Here is a 14,243-nt window from a genome sequence, read left to right on the forward strand (position 1 = left end):
ATCGATATTTAGCCTTAGTGATCTAAACGAAAGTCATAGAGTTCGTTAAACCGAGAGCGTGCACAAAAAGAACGCCCAAATTTGACTTCGTATGAGGAAGTTGTGATTTTTCTAAGTTTTGACTTAGCAGTATACAACCCGAATACTCGATTTGAGACCGAACGGTTTTTAGCCGAAACAATCTAAACTAGAATTGAAGATCTCGTTAATAGTAGTAAAACGATAAAAAGATAGGTGAAAACGGACGTTGGATGAAGAAATTATGAATTTATAACGGAGTTTTCCTGTCCCGGCCTAGTAAAAATAACTAATAAAAATAAAGTCAAAATTAGCCGACGGAGTCTAAACGAAAGTTGTAGATCGTAGTCTCACCTAAGCGGGGTTATAAAGAACGTCGAAACGGAGTTCGTATGAGGAAGATATGAATTTTTGAAGTTTATTAAATATTTTCGATATTTAATTTATATATAAAATACCGATATTATCCGAAGGGGGGGAGTCAGCGATCCTATCCTCATTACGCCCAACGTAATTTCATATTACGCCCAACGTAAATCGAAGTTCCAGCCCCTATAAAAGGATGTCGAGGGCAGCCGAGTTCTTTGCTCATTTCTTCCCTTTCTCTCGCGTTTTTGCATCGTTTTTCGTGCAAGAATTATCCCGAAGCCCCGGTATCATTCCCAAGCCCTGAAGCAAGTCCCGAGGCCCCGAAGCAAGTCCCGAGGCCCCGAAGATCCCGAGAAGTGTAATTCCCGAGCCGAAGCTCTGCTCGCGAGGAGTCCGGTTTTTGTGAAGATCTTCCAGATCTGCCGAAGAATAGTACTTCTATAAGTCGTAGTGCTGTCCGATCATCTTTTGATCAAGTGAGTGTGTAGTTACTTTCTTCTAACGCATAATTATGAAGTATTATATAAAATACATGTTATGTGTATATTTTGTTGTTATATGTGTGAATGTATATTCACTTTCTTCTATCTCATAGATCTGATTTATTCTTTTTGAAATACGTGTTATGTGGAATATGTATTGATTGAACATGCTATATTGGTTTTAAACTATGTATAAAAATATATATTTTTATCTACTAATATGTTGGGTAAAACATGGGTAGATAGTTGTGTGATAAACAGATGAGGGGCCTCGATGTTGTTTTGATTTAGTCATCTAGCGGAGTTTAGATGACGACCACAGACTTTTCTAGATAGTCTTGTGGAATGCTAGCAGGTTCGCCACCTGTAGGTGTTAATGAACTTGGGTGTTCATTCGCTGTACTCCATCCCCCTCATGGTTGCCTTATTTGACATATATTGCCGGGAAACCCCCGAATGCATGTGTTGTCGCCCCGATGAAATATTCTAAGACTAGCTCCCTTGTGTTAGTGTTTTAGGGACGTAAAGTGAGAATAACGGGAATGGGTAATTGGGTTATTGTTGGTTGGTGGAATTAAATATAATTATTTATTGTGGGTTGAAAACCCTATATGCTCACCAGGCTCCCAAGCCTGACCCACTCAGTTTATTTGTATTACAGGAAGTGGCGCAAGGGCATAAGATGGATGAATCATCAAGTTGTTTTGTTTACAAGTCTGTATATGTATATATTTGTTGAACGACTTGTAATGTTATCGTTTATGCTTTATGGTCTGTATCGGAACATGACATCCCGAGTTTTGATTATATAATGAAAATACATTTCTTGATGAAATGCTTTGGTAAATATTATTTTATCACGTTTTGTTTTTGGGAACAAATTCCGCAACTCTTTCAAATCAAAAGGATTTACTCTGAAATTATTCTAAAAGCATAAATGAAAATCGGTCTTTTCTGGCCGAGATTTTGGGGATGTCACATTGTCAACGCACAACCGACTTGTAAACAACATCTCATATATCTCCGTTTCAAGAATATAAGATATTATCGTCTCAAAATTACTCGTGATAAAATCCATGAAGTAATTCTCTGAGCGTGGGTTTGTCCATGAAGTACTCATGAACATTGCGACAAACAATTGCTATGTCTAGTCCCTATAGATAATCTACAATTCTGTTCATGAAAGTCTTAATTCGCTACTTACTTCCAAAAGTAAGAGCAACTATGGATGTTTAAATAATCCAATTGTTTGGGAAGTAAAACATATGAAATGAAACACAATAATAACCTAACTAACTATGGTCTCAAAACTATTGAACATAAATAAAACTCTTATTATTTAATCACCATATTAATTATAATTTATTCATTGTATAATGTTTCGAGTAATCAACTAAACACTTGAATCAAACATCAATCATGCCATGTTTCAAACATGCATACTATGTCTCTTTATTTTCCTTTCTTTATGAACAAATCAATTCTTAATTCACAATTTCAAATTCTTGTTACTACTAAATGTGTTAGAATTCAAACCGTACATGCATTGTCCTTTTGTGACGTCGTGGCTTCATAGTCACAAAGACTTTGCCAACGATATTATAAAATATTCCATTGGACCTTTCATTACTAAAAACAATTCCATCATAACGAAGTTTTAAATTCAAGGTACACACCTTGAACATCTTCCTTGCATTAAAGTTTCTAACTTACATATAGATTTTAACTAGATTATGACCCGCGTTAAACGCGGGGAACATAAATTAAATACATATCACATTAATAAGTGGTTTTGTCTTAGGTTGAATTTTAATAAAAAAATGTTAGTTAAATTCATTTTTAGAGTTTTTGAACCAAATTTATTAGATAAAAATATGTAATATTTGTATTAGAGCAATTTGGTTTTTTTAATGCAGTAATTTTTAACATAAATGATCTATGTGATCTTTGTTTTATCACAACATCATGCGATTTCTTGATTAAAACATGTTGTGTTGTAGCTTTATGAATTGACTTTGTTCGGTGTACCAACCCTCAAGGGGGCTCATATGGCTCTTTTCATATTGGTCTGTAAAACCAAAAGCAACAATAAGTTGTTACATGTACCAGCAACATTAAATTCTGCAAAGAAATTCGATAAACATTATAAATAAAGTTAATTGTCATAACCATAAACATAAAATTTAGACATTATAATTTGGTCGATTTCCAAGTTTTTTTTTCTTATAAAAATTAAAATATGATTTTTCAGGTTACACTCAATCACATATACATATCTTCCGATCAAATAAATGATTACAAAAAAAACGTATTATGAACAAAAATATAATATTAGTTTCATAATTTGTTAAAGGTTAACACAAATAAATAATAATGAACTTTCACAAATCTTGCATTTTGGTCACTACATCCAACTAACAAATGAAATTCAGTTTAGATGATTTATTCAATAAGTGCATCCATGACTTTTTGTAGCTGAATTTTGGGAAATGTTAAGACCTACTGAGAAAAAAGGTTAGGGGACCACGACCCAACTCGCCGAGTTGGATGAAAAACTCGTTGAGTCCCCCTTGGTCTAAATCCATTCAGCCACTTCCAATAAAGTTCAAAGCTTCCAAACCATAGACTTGGTCACCTAGGACTAAGTTACCTTGTAAAGTTGCTAACTTTACGTTCATGCATGGTGTCATGAAGCTAGAAACACCAAAACTAAGCTATATAAGAGGTCTAGGGCACGGGGGAAGGGCCAAGGCTGGATAAAGCTAGCAACTTTAAGCCCTATAAGCTCATGAGTGCCTAGATCTGAAGTCACAGCTTCATGATACACTCAAATCCTAAAAATGACCTCAATATGGCCTAAAAAGTGACAACATACTACCCTAAATGAAGATCTAAGTAATATAAAGCCAAGGTATCAACTTTATACCTCAAATGAGTCATAAATACAGCTCAAACTCCGGATCTACTATCTTCATCTTGAATCCCCAAGCTTCTCTTTCCTTCTCAAGCTTCAAAATCACAAAGAACACACAACAATGGCTCAAAAATACTCAATGTGGATTAGGGTTTCGTGGCTAGGTTTTGGGGTGATGAAGGCTACAAATGAGGCCAACCTTTGCAGGTTAAGGTGTTTAAATAGGGTGCAAAACCCTAAAAAAATAGGGTTTCACTCTAGCAGCCTTACTCGTCGAGTTGAGGCTCTCAACTCGTCAAGTAGACTTCAAGTCCCCCGTCCAAATTTCATCCCTACTCGACGAGTTTGGGGCATCCAACTCGTCGATTCCCTTTGCAAAAATGAATAATTTGATTTAAATTACATACCAGGATCCATGTGTTACAGTATAATTTTGTTTCTGTAACTAAATGAATGAAACTAATATGCTTAGAGTAGATTGATTAATTTTTTTCATGACCTTTCAACAAGAACACAGTAATAACAAATAATAAGACCATAGTAAATGCAAGAATTTGAAGAAGAATAAAGAGAACATAGTAAAGTAAGTGCTTGAAAAAAAAAAGAATTGGAGAAAAAGATTGCTCAAGAAGAACACTGTACATCATACGACTCAATCCAAAATTGTAAGAATAACCACTTCAGTATAATCGTATATATAGGGTGTTTTTGAATAAGGAAATCATTATCTTCTAAAAAAATTGGGATCCTAAGATATCATCTTGAAGATTTTCGGCTATTCGTCTGGAAAAAAAGAAAGATATCAGCTATATTAATTCAAAACTTTAAATTAATTGACTTTCTTATTTAATCAATTTTAAATTCAAACAATTATCTCAAATTGATTCATTTTATGTGGGATATACTGGGAGATAAATGATGAATAATATTGACTTTAATTTTAACTCTTAAATATTTTGCTGATTTAATGGGATTAGATTAGATTTATAGGTTAATAACTTAATTATTGATATGCTTAATAAATAAAAAAATAAAATATAAACGGGTTTGAATTTTGAAATAAAAAACTATAAATAAGGGACTTAAATTAGGAATAATATTAATTGGAGAAACTGATATCATGTATATAAATAGAATGATATGTTTCAATTGATAAAATAATTAATGGATTTAAAGATTCTATAATTATTACAGATTCTATAATTAAATGTAATTGTGTTTGAATTTTATTTGGAGAAAATGACGTCAACATTTTGATGTAAGGGTGGAAAATATAGGATTAAAATACAATCAAGGGTCCTGATTGATTCATTGGTGAACTAAATGTTCTCTTTTAATAATATTTAGAGATAATCAACTCCCATTATGGAAACATTTCCATATTATTATATGACCATCAATTTTGATAAAGAATCATCAAAACATGTCATTATGGTCCTTCCAACAAATATTATACTTCCAACTTTCCATGAGCAACCAATCCTTTGGTATAACCTCAGATTGTTCTTGACAATTGTTCAACTTTAGTCACACAAAGTTCTACTCCTTTTCCCTCTCAATGCCCTAGGCATTTGCAAAAATCAGAACAAGTGAATATTATAACATATGTAATCAATCCTATACTTGAAGCATATGGGACTCGATTCATAATATCTTATATAAAGACTTGATATATGTTCAATCTCTTGCTATAATATTTTCATATATATATATATATATATATATATATATATATATATATATATATATATAACCAGTTCAACACGATATTCATATACGTCCAAGACTAAGTTCTTTAAAAACTTTCAATCTAAACTTTTAGATTTGAAACGAAGTATGAGTGCCCTATCGCCTAAATTCTTTTATTGTGAAACAATTCCCAAACTTTGCAATTTGTAAATTTGAAATCTTTGTATCCAACAATTAGTATTGCCAACTTACAACACTTAGCATAACAGTTATGCTTCCACTAGCTTTGACATGTACCCAAAAATCAACTGGACTTCTAGAAATCAATACTTTGGACTTCCTTACTAAAGTTTCGATTTCTGATACGTGATGCTTTGATAACTCTTCATCTAGACTTATCAAGCTTATACACCCTCATTAGATAGCACATGTGTGTGTTTAAACCCTTCAAAACTTATAGCTATAAGTCCTAAATGTTCAAACAATTCCTTGCTATTTCTCAGAATTCGAACTATGCAAAGGGATGTCGTAATCATATTGCGAATTTGATAATGCAATTTTCACAAACACTAATAGTAATGATATTGATCAAATCTTTAAGAATCTACTAGTGGAATTGTTTCCTCATATTCATTTTCATGAATTAGAGCGAAACCTTTTGCCACCTAGATTATATGGTGTATATGTTCCCATCCATATGAATCTATCATTTCCGACCTACAATCATGAGACAAGGTTTATGAAAAATTCAAATTCTTATTTAGCTTTCATTGACTGAACTTTACTTGTTCTCATTTCCTTGCCTTCTAGCAGCACAAGGGCCTACCAGTGCTTCCATGTTGTTTAAGCAGCTCACTTCCATTGACCAATGTACTATCACTAACCAATGTGCTCTGCCTTTTGTAGTCAAATGAGAACCATAGAACTCATAAGCATTGCTAACTCAACTGGAAGGTGCACAGAAAGAAGAACGTGTGAACTTAACACGATAGGTCATCAACCTCAGGTCGTGTGCTAGTGATAACTAAAAGGTTTATTCTTGATTGACTCCTGAAAATCTTCAAGATCATTAAGACTCCCACTTACTTCTTGACATATAAGTTTCTCTCTCAAGGAACATTCCTTAACGAGCAAAAAAACATTCAAAACTTAGTGTGGATTCCCGATAAGAAAACACTTCATGTAATTGGTCTTAGTTTATCCTTTGTTTTAACCAAAACATCATAACTTCCAATTCCAATGTGCTAGAGTAAGAAATTATTATTACTCCATGATGTGCACAAAAGTACTCACTAATTTTAATATTTATAACCTAACAAACTTAACTAACTATGCACTTATAGGCAGTGTACCTAGTCAGATTATAGTATAGCTTGGGTAAGTCGGGTGTCGATCACAGGGAACGGTGTTCTAATTAATTTACTTACTATTAAATTAACCTAATTTATTAACAAGTTTAAAAGGAGTTTTATCTGGTTTTACAAGATCAGATGAACTTAAATCAAATTCAATAAATAAAAACACACTCTTGTTTAGTTTGAATCCACTTCTCCCTAATGGCTAGCTAATGATTACGGATTATTGAGTTGGTTTTTAGTTGTATTAGTAATTTAGTTCTAACTTACCAATAATTAACTAATTCATGTCAAACCATGTATGTTCACACATAATTAAACACAGAACTAATTATGAATGTAAATCTGCTATGTAAGATTTGTTGTATAAACGCAATTATGATCACAATACACGTTCTCTAGCACAGCTAAGCTTTATTTATTCTAATTACTAACTAAGATTGGTCAATCCTAGCTCTAACAATTCAATGTTCACTAAATCATTAGGTAAACAGGTTCATGCAGTTTAATGGTCACTAAGCTACACAGAACATACAATCAAGCAATTAGATAAACAAATAATAGCATGCTAGGTTATTCAAATCAAACACAAGCAATTTTTTACCAACTAAACTTAATCCATAAGCATATAACTATTCATAAGTTTAAAGCTTCATCTAGCTAAACAAGAGTAGCTAGATTCAGCTGCTCATCATAGCAACTAGACCAACACAGCTAATAATAATGAAATACATGTTCTTATTTAACTAAAATATAAACCTTTACTCCTTTTTCGTGTTGAAAACCCTCTTCCAGAACCTTTCTTTCGCTCTGAATCGTCTCTTGGAACTCTTTTCTTCTACCAAAAGCTTCTTCCCTTCGTCATAATCAGGAGCACTTATATAATCTTCAAAAACCCGCGCCACGTCGTGGCCAGATGTGCCACGTCGTGGCCAGATGTGCCACGTCGTGGGCTTCAAGCAATCCCTATCCTCCAAGGAAATCCTCTGCGTCGCGATGTCTATCTTCTGGAACACCTGTGCCACGTCGTGGGCTTCATCGCCACGTCGTGAATTAAGTTTTTATTGTGAATTTATTATTTTCTTGTCTTTCAAGCCTCCCATGTTCCACATTTTAGCACTTTTGGTCCCTCTCTTCGAGAATCCTTTATATTGACTGAAAATAACAATTTAAAATTATAAGTATCATTATTCTGAACATATTATCAATTTATTAATAAAAATGTACTTAAATATTGCCTAAAAGTAAGTATAAATATGGCAATATCACTCCACATTTCATGAGGTGTTATAAACCTACTTAGTAAGCTTCAAGCTACGATGTAGTAATTAGAGTATGACTCTAAAACTTGATTGGAAACGAAGTATGACTCCTCTCTCGATCTAACCATTTCATCAATATCCGATTCCTCTTCTTAGTCATACAATTAGACTAAGATGTTAACTTGAGGATCAATTGTGATATAGTTCCGCAATCATTAAGATGTTCATAAAATATGATACTAAAGTACTATCCTTTCCTTTCAGATTAGAGAAACTTTTATCTTTTATGTCCGATTGATTCTTTTTATTCGTTCTGCTACCTTTTGAAACTTTTCAAACTATCAGAATTGTGCTTAATCTTATAAACACAACCATATTTACTGAAAGCATCAGTAAATCAGACGAATAAATTTATCATCCTTTGTGGCGGATCTGAATAGTCCACATCAATGTGTACTAGATCCATTACACATAAGCATGTGATCAATGAACTAGTCATAATCTTCCAACGACCTGAGTTTGATGGCCCAACGCCTATGTGGGTCGGAAGCCTGGATAGGTGGTGTCACGAACAAGGCCAACCTCGCCCGTACAATGGGGATTGCTGCTTCTACAATGTGAATGAGGGAGAATCCACAGACAGAGCCCTTCCAATCATAGTCCGCCGAGTGGCCCGCAACGTCAAACTAAACGTGTTAGCCATTCAACGAACCATGGAGCTTGAGGCAGACTTGGATGCAGACAAAAACCGCATTCGCAATCTTGAAGTATCTCACAGGAGAACTATGAGGGACAATGAAGTTGTGCAACAAGAGCTAGCTACAATTCGAGCTGAGGTCGTAGAGCTCCGAGCACGCCAGACAGTATACGAGAGCCGCCTGCTTGACATGGAGCGCCAGTTGGCTAACTTAAGGATCCATCCGAGGAGTGCCCGTCGCCGGTAGGAGAATACTCTACTCATCCTTCCTTTTTGGTCTAAGGAATGACTTTCATATTTATGTTCTATGTAGCTCTTTTCTGTAAACATCTCTGTCCTTCATGTTGCCAGGATTCTTTCCCTGTTAGAATGACTTAGACCTATTTTTAGGTCAAGGTTTCTGAAATCTATGTAATCTTAGTTTCAGTTATGATGGCAACAATCATATTCAGTTAAAGATTATCTTTGTCAAAAGTATGCCTTAGATCGATAGCATGCAAATTAAGCGACTTTATCAAGGTCATATTACTGTTTTGTCCTCGAAACATGTATCCTAGGATGTACTTAGACCATCACTCCTTTTCCTCATAGATTTCATACCAGTCTCCATGAAAAGCTTTGATGTCATAATCGGCATGAGATAGTTGAGCCCCAGATCGTGGTGATGTCCTTTGCATTCGAAAGGGCGACTCGTTTCAGTCTTTCCCCTTGACGAATCCCTCACTGGTTATATTGATAAAATTATTCGAACCTTCGTATCATTTCCTGCGCTAAAGCCCAGAAGTATCTGAGAAAGGGACGCCATGCATTCCTGGCTCATGTGGTTGATAAGACGCAAAAAGTTAAAGACCTCGAGAGCATCCCCGAAGTCTTCAACTTTCCTGATGTCTTCCCCAAAGACATTCCAGGGATTTATTCCGAGTGTCAAGTTGAATCCTGTATCGAGTTGATCCCCAGGACTACCCTTATAGTTAAATCTCCATAGCGTCTAGAGCCGACGAAAATGTGAGAGTTATCCAGCCAGCACAATGAGCTGAAAAAAAAGGAGTTCGTAAGTTTATTGTATGTGAACTTTATTGCGATCAAATCTTTATCTATTCTTTCTAGGACCACATCATGGGGATGTGAGTCGAATCAATGAGAGTCAGATAGCAAAACGGGAATTCTTAATGCATAGATAAACATTTAGGATACATCCAGAGGCAACCATTGTTGCTCACAAGCTTCTTTTCTTAACATGTAGCAGAATCATGCCTCCGAAGAAACGAAACCAACCCATAAGTAAGACGCCAATCCTCCAGATGGACTTAGCTACGTTCGAAGCTACCGTCACAGCAGCGGTGGCAACCACCCTAGATGTTCTTAACGCCAACAATAGGAATGTGAGTGGAAGTGTTAATGACAATCCAAATCTTGGTGTTAACCAATCTCAACAACAAGTGCCTACTAGAAAGAAGACACCTGATCTCCAACCTAACATCCTAAAACGAAAGTTCAAAGGGAGTTCAACCCAAAGACCAACTAAGATGCAACGAATTGGGACAGTCAGTACCCCAGTCATCCCTACTGTTCCAACACCAACCATACCTTACTGTGGAAATCTCCCACACTGCAACAAATGGAACTACCATCATCATGGAGTCTGCTGAGTGCTGCATTGCACTAGATTCAAAAGGAAGGGACACACCACCCATAGTTGTAGAACCCTAGTCAAGTTCATCACTCCGAATACCAATGTTGGGACAAGTCCAACCTGTTACCTCTATGGAAGTGTAGGACATTTCCAAAGAGACTGCCCAACAGAGAAGAACAATGAGGAAACAGGAGGATTCTAACCTCGGAGAATGAGGAAGCATTGAAGGACCCTGCCATATTTTGGTACGTTTTAGAAAACCCTGATAATTGTTCATAATTGTGATTGCTTTCTCGTCTGGATTATATAGTCTAGTGAAAACGCTAAGGTCAGTTGTAGTTATACATGACTTGTATATACCAAGCGATTATAGGAAGATCTAGTAAGAATCATTTCATAAAAGTTCATGATTTCGAAGTATCAAGACCCTCGTACTTGCGATACCCTACAATTTCAAATCAAACACAGCAAACACGAGAGACATTCACCCAAGGGCAGCAATGTCCTAACAAAATGATCCATCCAAACTAACTTAACACGCGACTCTACGACGTTGTCCCGCTTAGTCCGCCTGAGTCTATGTATACCAAACCCTTTTGTCTTAAATTGTTCGATCGCAAAACTCTCGTCGCCCGTAACAAAAAATTAGAGGCGAACTTCAAAAATTCATCTCTCTTCGAAACCCAAAAGTATTCACGCGAAGAGTATCACCCACAAAGAAATTGACAAAGTAATAGACAATCTGGAAAATTGTAGATACGTCGTGGGACACTCATCTACCCGTAGTGGAACTTTCTTGCAACAACGACAACCTTTCCAGCATCATGGTTGTGTCGTTCGAATCCCTCTATGGTTGTAAGTATATATCCACTATGTGCTTGGCCGAGGTGGGCGACACACAACTAGCTAAGAGTCAAGTCCACGATAGTACCCTTACGAGTCCTGAAATCATCCGAAAAGAGACTGAAAAGGGATTGTACGAAAGGGTTACGCTGATAAGAGACAAAAACCCTTGGAATTCGAAGTTGGTGACCCTGTCCTTTTAAAAGTCTCACCCTAGAAAGGCCTGATACGCTCCGGAAAGTGTAAAAAGCTACATCCAAGAATACGTTAGACGGTCTGAGATCCTTGCTAGGATCGGTCCCGTAGCATACAAACTCCACTTACCTCGAGCGCTAAGCAGCATTCATCTCGTCTTCCTCATGTTAGACCAAAGAAGTGTCTGTTCGATGAGACACTTGCGATTTTCACTTGACGATATCAAGCTAGACAAGAGTCTACGCTTCATTGGACACACAAATCGAGAAGTCAAGCGAGTGAAATAACGTCACATCCTGATAGTGAAGGTCCGTTGGGATGCCAAGCAGGAACCTGAGTTCACTTGGGAGTATGAGAATCCAAGGAAACAGAAGCACCCCCATCATTTCCAAGTCCATGAGTTACATCTTTATTATTGGATTTCGGGACGAAATTCCCTCTAACGGGGGGATGATGTGACAACCCGAAACTTCCAACTGGTACATCTATTCAGTTAATCTAAGTTAAACTCGTCTCTTTTAACTCCTAAAACCGATTAAGGGTTCATTTAAGTGTTCTAAACTTGAGTACAACCGAAGTCAAGAGTAGGAACGAGTCAGCAAGTCATATAGTGATAAAATCGGACCATACACCCCTTTTGGAGGAGTGTGCGTCCGCACACATGGGTGTACGACCATACACACCCCTCATGGCCGCACACATGGGTGTGCAGCCGCACACATGGGGAGAGTCACTAGAGGAGGAGAATGAAGAGTTAAAGAAGCATGATCTCGAGTTTCACCATTGCTTGAAGAAGAGAACATTCTTTGACCTTGATCAACATGTGGAATATCATCTATAGAAAGAAGAGGAAAACCACTTCCCAAGGAATGAGGAAAACCATTGTTGTCTGAACTTGACATCTATAATAGGAGAAAAAAGAATTTGAGTTAGTTGATATTAACCCATTAATTTAAATTAAGTCTAGGATCCATATTTTCGATTCGAACTTTGAAGAAGGATGTCGTAATCAAATTTGAATCTATTTTAGGGAGGTAAATCTTTTATCATTTTCAATCTAATGAAACTCCTAGATCTTTTGAGATTCATTGAACTATTCAATGGCATGTTTAATGTGCCGGTTAACCACACACGCTCCATTAATCAACGACAATTTTCGTCAAACCCATTACCATCTTTTATTAGTCACACATTAGTGTGTCGGTTAGCCACATGTGCTCCACTAACAACGTATAAAGTGTAATGTGTAATTTCATGGATTAGCATACAAATTCACATTTTCCTAAAATAACTAAGAGTGAGATTTAAAATAGTTTGGTTACTTTATATCATTATACTTTTAAAGAGATTATGTCGCATCAAACCCATTCAGCTAACGACCATCCACCAATCAAGGGAGCAGTGGGTAATAGTGGATACCTAATGACGGTCATTTTATAGGCCGCTTCCTTAAACTCCCCTTATAGATCGACTTCATGAATGAGGCATACTAGCTGTTCGACTGACTTTTCTTATACATATAATACATATTAAACTTTTAATAATATATATATATATATATATATATATATATATATATATATATATATATATATATATATATATAGTATAAGGTGAATTTTAAAACGATTTTAAAATTGTAAGGATTTAATCTTTTAATAAATTAAACTTTTAATTAAATTAAATTTAACTCATTTATGGATTTATTAATTGTCCTTCAACTAATTACTTAATTAAATTAATAATAAGATCCATATGGATGTATTTTAAAATTTTCAAAATACCAATTATTATTTGACATTAATTACTTAATTAAATTAATATCTGGATTTATTTATACTATTAAAATAATCATATTAATCAAAAAACAATTAATTAAGTCCAATATTTATCTCCTAACCTCTTGGCTTTTGATTTATCATCATAGATACACAAAAATCCAATTTGGAGGATAAGTATAGCAAGTAATTATCATATAAAAACAAATTAGGTAGATAAGGCACGGTGTTTCTGATCTGACAGCTTAACACGTCATGTTATATGATCACCACGCTGTGTTGGGTGCCAAACCCTTAACCACTGTAACAGAACTTTTCGGAGATTTATCCAGAACTTTTCCAGAGATTTATCCTTGGGTCTCGCCGGCTATTATCGGAGATTTATCCAGAACTTTTCCAGAATCTCCAAACCCTTAACCACTGTAACACAGAAAGGTGTACCCTTTTGTTGGAGTGATAACCAAGAAACTGCATTCCAGACGTTGAAGAAAGCCTTGTGCAGCGCTCCTGTTCTGTCCATACCCGAAGGGACAGAGGACTTCGTTGTCTACTGCGATGCGTCTAATCAAGGCTTAGGTTGTGTGCTTATGCAAAGAGGAAAGGTAATTGCTTATGCTTCTAGACAGCTGAAAGCACACGAGGTCAACTATACCACTCATGACTTGGAATTAGGAGCCGTAGTCTTTGCTCTGAAGATTTGGAGACATTATCTCTATGGAACCAAGTGTACGATCTTCACTGACCATAAGAGCCTGCAGCACATGTTTGATCAGAAAGACTTGAACATGAGGCAATGGCGATGGGTAGAACTACTCAGTGATTATGAGTGTGAAATCCGTTACCATCCCGGCAAGGCCAATGTGGTAGCAGATGCCCTTAGCCGAAAGGAGAGTTCAAACCGAAAGGTGAAGACCCTAACGATGACCATCCATTCCAATTTATCTATGCAAATCTGAGAAGCCCAGTTAGAAGCCCTCAAATCCGAGAACGTGTCAAACGAAGCCTTGA

The sequence above is a fragment of the Lactuca sativa genome, chromosome 4 (assembly GCF_002870075.4).
Source record: "Lactuca sativa cultivar Salinas chromosome 4, Lsat_Salinas_v11, whole genome shotgun sequence".
In the NCBI taxonomy this organism is placed as follows: Eukaryota; Viridiplantae; Streptophyta; class Magnoliopsida; order Asterales; family Asteraceae; genus Lactuca; species Lactuca sativa.